Source organism: Typha latifolia, chromosome 3 (assembly GCF_019914945.1).
Source record: "Typha latifolia isolate L0001 chromosome 3, TyphaL0001v2, whole genome shotgun sequence".
In the NCBI taxonomy this organism is placed as follows: Eukaryota; Viridiplantae; Streptophyta; class Magnoliopsida; order Poales; family Typhaceae; genus Typha; species Typha latifolia.
The window spans coordinates 8366079-8380426 of NC_133088.1; the positions used below are offsets into that span (position 1 = coordinate 8366079).

A 14348-nucleotide genomic window follows, 5' to 3' on the forward strand; every position below is an offset into this window, starting at 1 on the left:
CACTCAAGGCTCAACGCAAAACTGCCAACTCTCGTCTTTCTTTCGAACCAGCAGCACTGGTGATGAGTAGGCGCTCCTACTTGGCTGAATTATCCCTTGTTCTAGCATCTCGACCACCAATTTATTGATCTCCTCCTTCTGGACATATGGGTACCGATATGGTCGAACATTTGCTAGTTCAGCCCCTGGAATGATCTGAATTTGGTAGTCATGCTGACGGGTCGGCGGCAGTCCTAGGGCGGGGCTGCTCGGAGAGGTCGCTGAATTCCTGCAGTAGCTCCTTCATGTTAGCAAGTATTCCATTGGATGGTGGATCTTCTGGTTCAGCAATAGATATTTGCAAGAGTAGAGCTCGATCTCCTAAACATGGGAGTCCCAACAGCGGTTGCAACGCTAGCCCTTGCCGCAGCTGATGTCCATCCAGCAGCACTCTTCGACTATTTCTTCGAAATTTAAGTGTGTGGTTTGTCACACCACTGCAAATACCAAACCACCACTCGTTCACGCTATTACGATATCGATCACGCCTCGATAGCTAAGTCCACGGAATCTTGAACAGGGGGGTCGGGATCTGAAATTATTTATAGCAAATATGTCAGTCTTTCTATTAATTTAAAATTAACCAGACAAAAGAATAGTTTCTTATTGTAATTATGTACTCTTCAAATATTTGTTTTTGTTATTTATCAATCATAATTATATTATTTATTTGTGTATTTAGAGTATATTTTATCTGTCTATTATTCTCTTTGATAATTAAGAAAATAAGAATTAAGTTACTGCAATTAATTACGTAAAAATATACGTACATAACCCTAAAATTCCTTAGGATTAAAATAGTAATTTATATTGCAGGCATTTTGTTAAACATGGTATAATTAGAACTATATACTAGCTATGATATAATTATATTTAATTTGTATAACTTAATTACATTAAATTAACTAAGCTAACCTAATTGTGCATATATATATATATATATATAGAAAGAGAGGAGAGAGAAAACAAAAAAGAAAACAGAAAATAGAATTGCATTTAGTTTGGGCTCGGCCAAAGCACCATGCACAACAAGGCGCCGGGCCGAGCCCGGCGCGCTAGCGGCCACAGGGCGCGGGCCGAGCCCGGCGCCACTTGCGAGAGTGCGGAGCGAGAGGAGAGGAGGAATGAAGGAGGAGGAGGAGAGGAAGAAGGAAGAGAAGAAGAAGGAGAAGAAGAAAGAAAAAGAAGAAAAAAAAGGGTTGGGCCATGGGGGAGGGGTGCGGCCGGTGGTGGCCACTCAGCGGCCGGCCTCTCGCCGACGGCTCAATACTCCGGCGGTTCCGAGAGGAAGCTGAGAGAGAGAGAGAGAGAGAGAGAGAGAGAGAGAGAGAGAGAGAGAGAGAGAGAGAGAGAGAGAGAGAGAGAGAGAGAGAGGGAGGGAGAGAGGGAGGGAGGGAGAGAGAGGGAGGGAGGCTCACCGGAGCTAGAGGAGGTGGCGGCGGCAGTGGGTAAAGAGAGAGGGTGTTTGGGAGAGAGAGGAAGAGAGAAAGGTCAGCGAGAGCTCGAAAGAGAAAGAGAGAGAGAGAGAGAGAAAAAGGGAAGAGAGGCGGTGGGGAGGGAGGCTGCGGTGGCGGCGGGGGCCCACCGCGCCAGCTGGCTCGGCCAGGTTGGCCGGGCGAGCGCTTGGGGCGCGTGGCGCCCACCTCGGCTGCCACTGCATGGCACGAGCTGTCGTGCCATGCAGTGCAGAAATAATTTTTTTTTTTTTTTTAAATTTGGGTTATTACACGATGGTCGGAGTTCTTACCATAGGCAGAGTGATCTTACAACACCGCCTGCCATAGTAGCATTGACATGACTCTATTTGAGATGGTGTATGGACGCACGACTCCGGTGTTATGCAGTTATGATACAGTGGCATCTGCAGATTAGATAGAGATGGACTTAGCTTTGATAGATAGAGACGCCACATTGAGAAGATTGTGTGCCCATCTTAAACTTGCTCAAAACCGCATGAAGCAAGTTTATGATCGCAGCCATAGGGAGCAAGAGTTCGACATTAACAGTGGGATTTTTTGTAAGGGTGCAACCATATCAACATGTGACCTTATGCCCGATGCGTAATCAAAAGTTAGCACATCACTACTTTGGTCCGTTTCGAGTGTTGGAGTGTATTGGTCCAGTTACTAGAATATCTCTGGTTTGAAGAATTGCAAGATTATTGGAGAAAAGCCGTCGAGTTCACACCGCGTTCACAAACGCGTTCGAACGCGGAATCTGTTTTCACATAGACAGAGAGCCGCGTTCACAAACGCGTTCGAATGCGGGTACTACGTTCACACAAACAGAGAGCCGCGTTCACAAACGCGTTCGAACGCAGGTACTGCGTTCACACAGACCGAGAGCTGCGTTCACAAACACGTTCGAACGCAACCTGAAGAATTCAAGTTGTTGCGTTCGAACGCACTCGGGCCCGTTCGAACGCACCTGAGTTCAAGTCATGCCGTTCGAACGCACTCGGGCCGCGTTCGAACGCACCAACGAAGTTTGATAAAATTGGACTTTCGTGAGTACGGATAAGACTTGGATTTGGCTCTATCTTAGAGATCATATATAAGGATTGTAATGCCCTATCTTGAGAGTGGTTGAAGAAGCATTATGGAAGGAGACTTCTTGAGGCTACATCGGTCCTTCAACTAACAAGGTTCCCCTCATCTACAAAAGTTAATCTTTCGTCTTAAGGGTTATCTAGACGAAAGATCAATCTCGAGGGTTACTGAGGTTGGACTTCAATCATGAGAAGCAGTGAATCGTGGGTTCTAGTGAGCAAGACTGAGAAGAATAAAGTCGTTTGTATCGACGGGTTATTTTGTGAGTCAGTCTTGTAACTGCTACTATTCTAGTAATTGGTTTTGATCCGAGTTTGGATCCGTGGTTTTTTTTTTGTTTGGGTTTTCCACATTAAAATCTTGGCGTTCATCTCTGCTTTCGTTCCTAATATTTCTACGGACTTTTACTTAAGCGAATGAGTAATATCATTGCTTAGTATTTAGATACATACTTGTGTCTAGGGTTTTTTTAATTGGTATCAGAGCAGGTTCTCTCACCTTTGTGAGAGATTAGATAGGCATGGATTTTCATAGAGATGGACCATCATTTATTAGACCTCCTATCCTAGATGGATCAAATTATGGATATTGGAAAGCTAGGATGAGAGCTTACTTGAAGTCTATAAATGAACGAGTATGGTTTGCCGTTGTGAACGGTTGGAGTCCACCAATGTACATGGTGGATGATAAACTTGCTGATAAACCGATAGAGTCATGGGATAGGTCAAACTATGAAAAAGTTGGATGGAATAGCAAGGCAATAAATACAATTTTTAGTTGTATTTACTCGGAAGAATTTAGAAGAATCTCTACTTGTGAGATAGCAAAAGAAGCTTGGACGATCTGAGAAACTACTCACGAAGGAACTATAGCTGTAAAACTTTCTAAACTTCAGAGGTTGACTACTAGTTTTGAAACTTTACGTATGGAGAAGAATGAGACATTTGATGAGTTTTATGCAAAGCTGAGTGATATAGTCAACTCTAGTTTCAACCTAAGAGAGAAAATTCCTAAAAATAGAATTGTCCGTAAGATCCTTAGGTCTCTTCCAGAGAGGTTTCAAGCGAAAGTTACAACTATTGAGGAAAGTAAGGACATCGATTCTATGAAAATTGAACAATTGGTAGGAAATCTACAAATATTTGAGTCCAGCCTTTCAAAACCGAGGAAGTCCAAAGGGATTGCCCTATCCACAGTTGAACAAAGTATAGATGAGTCTGATGATAACGGTGATTTAGATGTTGAGATGTTGGTCATGTTCGTCAAAAAGTTCAATAAATTCTTTCGGAAGCCAAACAAGTTGAATGCTGAAAAACTTGAGAAAAGCAAAGCATTTGTGAAAAGAAGAATAACTGCAAGTTCGAACACAAGTGTGTGCAACAAAGGTGTCAAATAGAAAATAAGAATTCTGAGAATAAAGTTCGATGTTTCGAATATTCTTGTTTTGGACACATAGCTCAAGAATGCCCTAATCGCCTTAAGAAGAAGGGTAAAGCTATGAAAGTTACTTGGGATGACTTAGATGAATCTGATGATGATGATTCTAGAAAAGACGAAGAAAACTTTGTTGCTTTTGCCTCTTCTCTACTCAATATTGATTATGTTGTTGATACTGATAGTATAGATGATTAGGATATGTTACCAGCTGAAAAAGATGAATCTGAAATACAAAAGGCATATAATGACCTGTACCTAGAGTCGTTTAAACTCAAGAAAAGCAATCTTAGACTACATCAACGACTCAAGGTAATCGAACTTGAAAGAATTCAATTTGAGAAGAAGTACAAATTGGAACTTGAACGTGTCAAAGACCTTTCTGAACAACTTAACAATGCAAAAAATAAAATGAAGGCTGATGAAATTGAACTAGAGCGACTGAATAAGGAAGTGACATTTCTAAAAGGGAAGAACAAACTTGACGAGATCCTAAAGGTTCAGATCTGTGGAAAAGATAGGTATGGTGTTGGATACACTAGTAATTCAAATAATAATAAAACTGTCTTCGTTTCTGCAGGCATACAAAAGGAAGAATATCTGAAGTCATCAACCGCATTTACAAAGCAATCCTGGATGAATGCTTCTAAACTGAAGGTGAATCTACAAACTGGTGAATCGTCAACGGCACCAAAGGTAAACTTTAGTCACACTCCTCGACAAAAAGTGAGTAGAAAATGGTTTGTTCCGACATACTATCATTGCGGCATTCTAGGGCATATTCGACCTCATTGCAAATTTTTGCAAAACGTAGAACTGCTTTTATTTATGGGATAAAAACAAAAGCCATATGGGTCAAGAAAAGTGATTTGAAATGTTATGTTGTGCATACAGCTTTGAAAGCTTTAAATTCTGATTTGTGATATTTAGACAGTGGCTATTCAAGACATATGTCGGGTGACAAGTCGTTATTTTCTAATCTTGAAAAACATGAAGAGGAGTTGTGACATTCGGAGATGGTAATTCATCCAAGGTAATAGGTAAAGGAAAGATAAGTTCTCCGAGGGTGCCTATTCTTGAAAATGTTTTTTATGTTAAGGGCTTGAAAGCAAATTTTCTGAGTATCAGTCAATTTTGTGATGAAGATTATGAGGTAAAATTCTCCAAAAATGATTGTACTATTCTAGATCATGGTGATAATGTTATATGTTATGGATCTAGAACATCTGATAATTGCTATGTTGTTGGAACGTCACATAAACTGAAATGTAATAGTGCCTCTTTCGACATTGCAAATCTTTGGCATCAACGTCTTGCACATGTGAATCACAAGGAATTATTTACTCTGTCCAAACAAGAAGTGGTAAGAGGAATACCTAAGATAAAAGAAATGTCAAAAAGAGTGTGCAGTTCGTGTCAAATTGGAAAACAAATTCGGATCTCACACAAGAAGGTAAATGCAGCTTCCACTGACCGTGTGCTTCAATTAGTTCACATGGACTTGATGGGTCCAACAAAAACAAAAAGTCTTGGAGGTAAACGCTATATATTCTTAATGGTCGATGATTACTCCAGATATACCTGGGTTGCCTTTCTACGTGAGAAGTCTGAAACCTTTGAAGTTTTTAAATCACTATGCTTAAAATTGCAGAATGAAAAATCTACAACCCTAGTTAGGATTCGTTCTGATCATGGTAGAGAATTTGAAAATGAAAATTTTTCTATATTTTGTGATTCTCTTGGTATTCAACATGAGTTTTCAGCTCCTATTACTCCACAACGGAACATGATTGTTGAAAGAAATAACTGAGTTGTGCAGGAAATGGCTAGGGTTATGCTTCACGCTAAAAAGGTTACTCAAAAGTTTTGGGCGGAGGCGATCAATACAGTGGTACATGTGATAAATCGTGTTTATTTAAGACCAGGTACAAAAATGACTGCTTATGAAATCTAGAAAGGTAAGAAACCTAGTGTTAAATATTTTTGAGTTTTTGGTAGTAAATGTTATATCTTTTGCGTGATCGAGAATATTTGACTAAATTTGACACTAGAAGTAGCAAAGGCATTTTCTTGGGGTACTCGAATAATAGTAGAGCCTACAGAGTATTTAATCTTGACATTTCTACTGTTATGGAATCTGCTAATGTTATGATAGATAAATCCACGACTGATTTAACTGATGTTACTCTTATTTCTGTTTCTGCAGATACATATGACGAAGAAATATGAGAGCTTGATCTGGAAATTAAGAATCAGGACGAGGACAAAGTTGAAATGGACAAAGATGACTGCAACGTACCAGAACCATCTGCTAGAGTGAAATCAAATCATCCACTGTCACAAGTGATCGGAAATGTAAATGAACCAATTAAGACAAGACGACAAATCTAAAGTGAGGTATCATTTACTTGTTATACATCTTCTTTTGAACCTAAATACGTGAACGAAGCATTGTTAGACGATTCTTGGGTTAATGCTATGCATGAGAAATCTAGTATAGTAAGGATGGATATTTATCGCTAAAAATGTGAAGTTCTTTTTGAGACTTTAAATTACTCAGTTGGAAAGATGGATATTTATCGATAAAACCAAGTATGGTAAGGATCTTGTGACTAAATTCGGTTTAGAAAATGCAAAACATGCTAGAACTCCTATGAGTACAACTACCAAACTAAGTAAGGATATTTCAGAAAAAAGTGTTGATCAGACACTGTATAGGAGCATGATTAGTAGTCTTTTGTACTTAATTGCTAGTAGACCTGACATTGCATTTAGTGTCGGTGTGTATGCTAGGTTTCAGTCTGAACCTAAGGAGACACATTTGTTTGCTGTGAAACATATTATAAAATATGTCGGTGGCACAGTTGACTTAGGTATCTGGTTTACGTATGACTCGGGAGCTATCATATCTGGATACACGGATTCTGATTGGGCAGGTTCATGTGATGATAGAAAAAGTACCTCAGGTGGATGTTTTTACATTGGAAACAATTTGGTTGCTTGGCACAGTAAGAAACAAAACTCGATATCTTTATCTACTGCGGAGGCCGAGTACATTGCAGCGGGAAGTTGTTGTTCTCAATTACTATGGATGAAACAGATAGTCAAAGATTACGGCATTGAACAAGATACTATGGTGCTTTATTGTGACAACATGAGTGCTATTAATATATCGAAAAATCCTGTTCAACATTCGCATACAAAACATATTGATATCCAACATCATTTTATACACGAGTTAGTTCAAGACAAAATAATAGCACTAGAACATGTTGAGACGGAGAAACAGTTGGGTGATCTATTTACAAACCCTTTGGATTTACAGAGATTTGAGTATCTTCGTATTTCTTTAGGAATTTGTGCTTTGGATTGATTTTCTTTTTGTTTTGGTTTGCGTGTTTTGGTTTGCATGTTTCATTTTTATTATTTCTTTTCGTTTCTTTTTAGGTTTTCTTTACTCTGAAATTTTCTTTGGTTTTAGTTTCAGATTTGTCGAGAGTTTTTGTCATATAAAAGAAAATTTTGATGCACTCCTAGATTCAATAATATACTCTTGACATATAAATATGATTTTTCTCTTGATTATGAGTTATTATAGTCAATTTTGTCATCTTGTAGTATATTGTATCATTTCTGATTTATTCACTCTCTCGACTTCTATGATAATTATACTAAAATTAATGCACTCATAACGTGTGTATATTATCGGTGTGTCGAATGAGCGGGACTGCTTATGTGGAAGTTGTTCGGGAATTTTTTGTAATGCCACGGTTTTAGAACGTTGTATTCATTCTACTGTTCGTGGGTTGTTTGTATACTTGGACTCAGATGTTATTCGCGCTGAACTTCGTCTTCCTGATGGTGAGTTCCTAATGTAGGCGTTCGCAAGAGTGTTCAAACGCGACCCCTCCTGAGTTCGAATGCGACCTACATGAATTTTATTATAATAAAAATAAATAACTAATGCAATAAGAAAAAATCCTTACTAAGTATATCAGCCCACCATGCTTCCACGCACCTTGCCCTCAATGTGAAAAGTTAGGGAAATGCTCTAAAATATCAGTCTCCAACTCCCATGTCGCCTCCTCAGATGGCTTGCCAAGCCACTAAAATAGAATCTCCATCTCCAATCTGGTTCCATGTTGCCGTCGGCGCCTAGCAAGCACACGAGCTGGCTCTACAATCTCTATCTCCTGTAATGGCTCCAGTAGAACCGATCCAACGACCTCGTGATCTCCAATCCGCTCCCTCAGCAATGAAACATGGAAGACATGATACACTCTCGACCCCTCCGATAGCTCCAATCAATATGCAACTAGACCAATTCACTCCAACACCCAAAACGGACCAAACTAGTAATGTGCTAACTTTTGGTTTCACATCGAACGTATGGTCATCTGTCGATACGGTTGCACCCTCATAAACACCTAATTGCTGATGTCGAACTCTTGCTCCCTATGGCTACGATTATAAACTTGATTCATGTGGTTTTGAGCAAGTTTAAGATGAGCACGCAACCTCCTCAATGTGGCATCTCTATCTATCAATACTAAGTCCACTTCCGTCTGATCTACAGATCTCACTAGATCATAAGCGCGTAACGTAAGAGCCATGCGTTCATACACCATCTCAAATGGAGTCATGCCAATGTTGCTATGGTAGACGGTGTTATAAAACCACTCCGCCCGTAGTAAACACTCCAACCATCGTCTCAGCATCTCTCCAACAAAGCACCTCAAATACTGCTCAATGCCTCGATTAACCACCTTAGTTTGGTCGTCCGTCTATGGATGGTAGGCCGAACTAAAGTTTAATCGAGTCCCCTGCAATCTAAAAAACTTCGTCCAAAATTTGCTCATAAATGCATGATCACGATCCGAGATAATCGTGCATGACATGCCATGTAACTAAGTAACATCTCTAACAAAAATTTTAGCCACCGACTTGGCTGAAAATGGATGTGACAATGATGAAAAGTGCGTATACTTGCTCAATCTGTCAACAACCATAAAAATAATGGAATAACCACGTATCAACGGAAGACCCTCTATGAAATCCATAGAAATATCCTCCCAAACACGGTCCAGTATAGGTAAAGGCTGTAGTAATCCGGCCGGTTTCAATGTGCTTGCCTTAGCCCTTTGATAAACTTCACAATCACGGACAAAACTCCTCACGTTCCGCCTCAATCCTGGCCACATACAACTCTGAGATATCCTCCTAATAAGTCCTCAAGACACCCTCATGACCAGCCTCTAGAATTTGGTGGAAGTGCTCCAATAATTTCTGCCGCAATCCATCATTTGTGGGCACCCTAATGCATCCTCGGTCCAACAGCAAACTGTCTTGATTCTCCAACTCTAGACGGCGCTCCAGATCATCCATCACCTCCTACAACAATCTCAAAATATCTGGGTCAAATGTATATACATACCTCAGCTCGTCAAGGAAGGGAAAGGTAGGAAAAGAATAGGTTGCAAGCTCAACGGTATCGGGTTGGCACGATACCAGCAATTTGGTGACTCATCTCTGGCTGTGTCGAGTGTATATGCGCTGTCCCATAAAGTATGGAAGGCTCCTTTGATCGGTTTGGATAATGAATCGTCTACCGTTCAAATAAGGCCTCAATTTTGTCATCGTATGCAGAATTGCCAACATCTCTCACTCTCATAAGTCGATAATTGCTAAGATTTTTGTGACAAAGTCTTACTAAGAAAGGCTATGGGACGTCCTTCCTACATTAGTACAGCTCCTATGCCAACACCCGACACATCACATTCCATAATGAACTCTTTGGTGAAGTCCTGTAGCGGTAAAATGGGTGCCGTCATCATTGATATTTTTAATTTTTCAAACTCTATAGTGGCTTCATTCGTCCATCTAAAAGAATCCTTGTTCAACAAAAAAGTGAGAGGAGCAGCGATCTAGCCATATCCGGCGATAAAGAGTCGATAATCTCCGGTCAACCCCAAAACTCTTCTCAATCCGGTGGTAGTAGTAGGAATAGGTCAAACAGTCATACATGCAACCTTTTGAGGATCCGCCGCTACACCATCGGCTGAAATGATGTGGCCTAAATACTCCACTTGTGGTACTCCTCAAAGGCACTTGGACTTCTCGATCTTCAATTGGTTTTGCTTCAACAAATTCAGCACATCCTCCAAATGCCGCTAATGCTCCAATTCAGTCCTGCTATACACCAAAATGTCGTCAAAAATACTAAAACATACCTTCGCAAGAGAGGCCAAAATATATCATTCTTGAGGCCTTGAAAGGTAGCGGGAGCATTGGTGAGACCAAAAGGCATCACCCGGAACTCGTAATGCCCGTCAGGAGTTCAAAATGCAGTTTTGTGCACATCCGTCGGGTGAACTCTAATTTGATGATACCCGGCCCTCAAGTCAAGCTTGCTGAATATGATCGCCCGTGCTAGCTCGTCCAGCAACTCCTTGATAACCAGAATGGGATACCGGTCCTTGACGATAATAGCGTTTAGTGCCCGATAGTCGACACAAAAACGCCATGTCCCATCTTTTTTTCGCACCAATAGCACAGGGGAGAGTATGATCTATGACTTGGTTGTATGAGGCCTTGCTCCTACATCTCAGCTATCATCTTTCAGATAACTTCTTTTTACACATGTGGATACCGATTTGGCCTCATGTTCGTCGATGCAGCCCCAGGTACAATCTCTCTGCGATGGTCCGTCGCTCTCCTCCGTGGCAACTCCTGTGGCTCCTCAAATAGTCCAGAAAAGTTATCTAATAGATTAGACAATTCAATGGTAGTACTTGAACTTGTTTGAGGCTCATCTCCTGCTGATCCTAACTGAAGAAGATAGGCTAAATAATATGCACAAGGCAGCCCCACGAGAGGCTGTATCGCAGGAATCGGTGAAGACCGAACGCCATCAAGCCACATATCTTTGTTTCCTTGTTTAAATTTTATCCACATGCTCCAGAAATCAAATGTGACGAGTCCCAAACTCTGTAACCACTGAGCACCAAGGACAATGCCCGCTCCTCACAGCTCCAACGGATATAAGTCCACAATGATGTCATGTCCTTGCACCCGTATACCAACCCAGCGACACAAGCTTTCTGCCTTAATCTTCGTGCCATCTCTAATAGCATCAAATCCCGTGGTCGGCTCGATATCCAAACCCAATCTCCTCGCTAACCTCTCATCTAGAAAGTTGTGTGTACTCCTCGAATCGATGAGGATGTGCACACAATGCTTTCTAACGAGTCTGTCTACTCGTAACGTCCTCAGCGCGGAAGTGCCCGAATATGCATGTATTGATATTTTAGCTTGGATATCTTTCTCCACGCCCTCCTCAACAATCTCCTCATGGGCCTCCTCTAGACACTCTCCAACATCAACCACCTCATCATCCTCCTCAAGACCGTCGATAAGCATCACACTCCCGATCGGTTTAAAACACCGATGAACGGGGGTGAAATGCGCATCACATCGAAAGCAAAGGCCCTTCACTCTTCGCTCCAATACCTGGGCAGTTGTGAGAGTTCGAACAGGGGGTCTTGTGCCTCCTCTAACATTGGAAGAAGGTCTCAATGATAGTCGTGGTCTAGTACTCGTAGCCTTCTTTTGAAACTGTAGAATTTTCAGTCGGTGTTCTAAGTGCAAACCGCCCATCTCGGTTGCGCCAATTAGTTTTCGGTGCCATCTTTAAAACCCAATGCTTTTGTTACATTCTCACGGCATTCTCAAAGGCCTCCTTAAGAGTAGTAGGACATAGAGTACGAACATTCGTTTTTATCTCCTATTGCAGCCCTAAAATTAATGTACTTATTAATGTCTATTCGGGCCAAGATGGCTCACAACGACTACTAACTCATTCAAACTCAGGTTGGTACTCCGATATGGTCATCCTCTGAACCATCTTGCTTAATATTGCAGCAAAATCTTCATATGTCGCTGTCCAAAATCTGCGTATAATCCTCTTACAAAAATCAGCCCATCCCGTAAATCCACGACCAGGAATATCCGATTTATACTAATGCAATGTCGTTTCATGGAGATGAAAGCTTGCCATCTGGACTTTTGCATCTTCCGCTGTAACTTGACAATAAAAATATTGTTCAACTTGAAAATCCAATCCGTTGGATCACTGCCTTGGAATTTTGAAAAGTCCAAGCATACGGTTTTCCCCTGAATAGCGTTATCGGGTTCGAAAGATCCTTAGTTTGGGTCTAAACCTTTGTGCATGTTGATCACCTTCTCTAAATCTTCGAGCACGTCCATCACCATCTCCATAGGGATTAACCTCATCACTCAAAGTGCCAATCCTCCTCATCGACGAAGCGCACCGGTGTCGCACACCTCTCGGGTTCCACCACTACTGGTCTTGGGTTTTATAACAGAGGTGAGGAATGATGCGTAGGCATATGTAAGAGGGGATCATTGACACTCATATGACGCACCTGGACCTCTAGGGTATCGGTTCGATTAGGTCCCAGCGTTGGTCCTTCTTGAAACTCTGATCGTCGTCGAAGAGATGACAAATCCAATCGATTCATGACATATTCCTTGAATTCATTGTGATCCTTTTGCATGTTGTAAGTTCATCCATATTCAAACCCATGGACATTGGTTGACACGGTCCTGCCATGGTTGCTCCGAAGGAATCGGCCTCACAGTTAGGATTATCGTGGATTGAGTCTTCCATTATCGGTGTGCTCTCCATATGTCTCCTTGTTGATGTCATCTTCCTTGTTTCAACCAATAATGGAGGTCTGAGGTTCGCCTTCTCTGATACCAATTGTTAAGATCTGATACCACTTGATAGGTTCTGTAGCGAAAGAGAGGCTACGCAACGATTCCTTCAAGATCTGAATGTATTATAGAAATTAGTCCGTAAAATTGTAGTAAAATATTCATTAGATATTCTCCGGTAGTCATAAAATTATGAAACTTAGTTAGATCTGTAACTTCTTGATCTATAATATTTTATATTTATGCCCTTCACAGATTCGAACTGTAGTAGGGATGAAAATACAGAATAACGTGGGTGATAGTGGTGGGGACGAGTGGAATGGATGTTAGAGTTATGGATGGGTATGGACATGAAGGTGGATGGTGGATGTGATTAAGGGATATAGACGAAGGGAACGAAGTGGTCGAGATCCTAAAGAAGAGGGGTGGCTCAATAGTCGAGAGAGATTAGAAGTTAGAAGAAACCTTGCCAACGGTAGAGGTGGAAAGATGGTGAAGAAAGAGGAGGGAGAGAGTCTAGAGAGAAGATAGGAGGCAAGAAATCAATAATCCATTTGCATATTGAAGTGGCTGTCATCCACATATTTATGGAGGCTAGCCAACATATTTATGGTTGAACTCGCCCGACCGCGTTCAAACGCACAATATGCGTTCTCTGTATTTGCGAACCTAATGCAGACGTTCGCAAGGGCGTTCAAACGCGATCCCTCCTGTGTTCGAACATGACCTATAGGAATTTTATTTTAATGAAAATAAATACCTAATGCAATAAAAAAAGATCTTAACTAAGTGTATCAGCGTGTCCCAGAAACGGTGGCTCTAATACCACTCTTGATACGATTTCCCCTTGGGCTAAGGTTCGATCTATGCCAATTTTAAATCTGGACAGGATGTGACATAGAACTTTGGAAAAAGATCCTGAAAGATACAACTATTGGATCTATGTGAAATTTTGATATGTTGTAGCCCTAGAAAAGAGCTTTCCAACAAATCTAGTTTTAGAAAAAAAATCTAATAGTGAGATTCTAGATATCGTCCAAGAATTAGATGAACATCACGGAGTCCGTGTATGGATCTGTGGATAGAGGCACGAGATCCTAGGTGATGATGGATGGTGGTGGACCGGCGATAATGGGGTGGCACCGATGAGTAAGTGGAGATGGAAGGATTATGAATAATGGAAGAGGTTACGGCAAGGTGATAGACAAATTGGAAGAAGGGGGAGGAGTGGGCCGCCCCTTAAGGGACTAGGATGAGTGGCATGTCGAGGAGGTTAGAAACGGCGATGCCGACAAACAAGAGAAGGAGAGAGAAGAAGATGAAGGAGACTAGGGCAAAACTCAACTCATTTAGTAGTGACACCTTGGTTGGCATCCACACCTTTAGAGGCTAACCAAACAATTCAAAAATGACAATTATTAACCCTAGAAATAGTAGATTTCCATCGATCGCGTTCGAACACTCTCGAATGCACATTTTGCGTTCTTTGTATTTGCGAACCTAATGCAGGCGTTCACAAATGCGTTCAAACGCGCTCCACCCGCATTCGAATGTGACATACAAATTTAAAATAAACACTAAAACGAGAAT

The 14348-nt window shown here is 41.2% G+C and overlaps 1 long non-coding RNA gene across 1 annotated transcript in view; it reads left to right on the forward strand.

Moving 5' to 3' along the window:
* Positions 1 to 2323: 2323 nt before the first annotated feature.
* Positions 2324 to 14348, forward strand: part of LOC140784297 (uncharacterized) — a 41451-nt gene continuing 29426 nt past the window's right edge. The window contains exons 1-2 of the long non-coding RNA XR_012108244.1: positions 2324 to 4718; positions 6229 to 6419. This is a non-coding gene — a long non-coding RNA (uncharacterized lncRNA). The remainder of the gene's footprint in view (positions 4719 to 6228; positions 6420 to 14348) is intronic.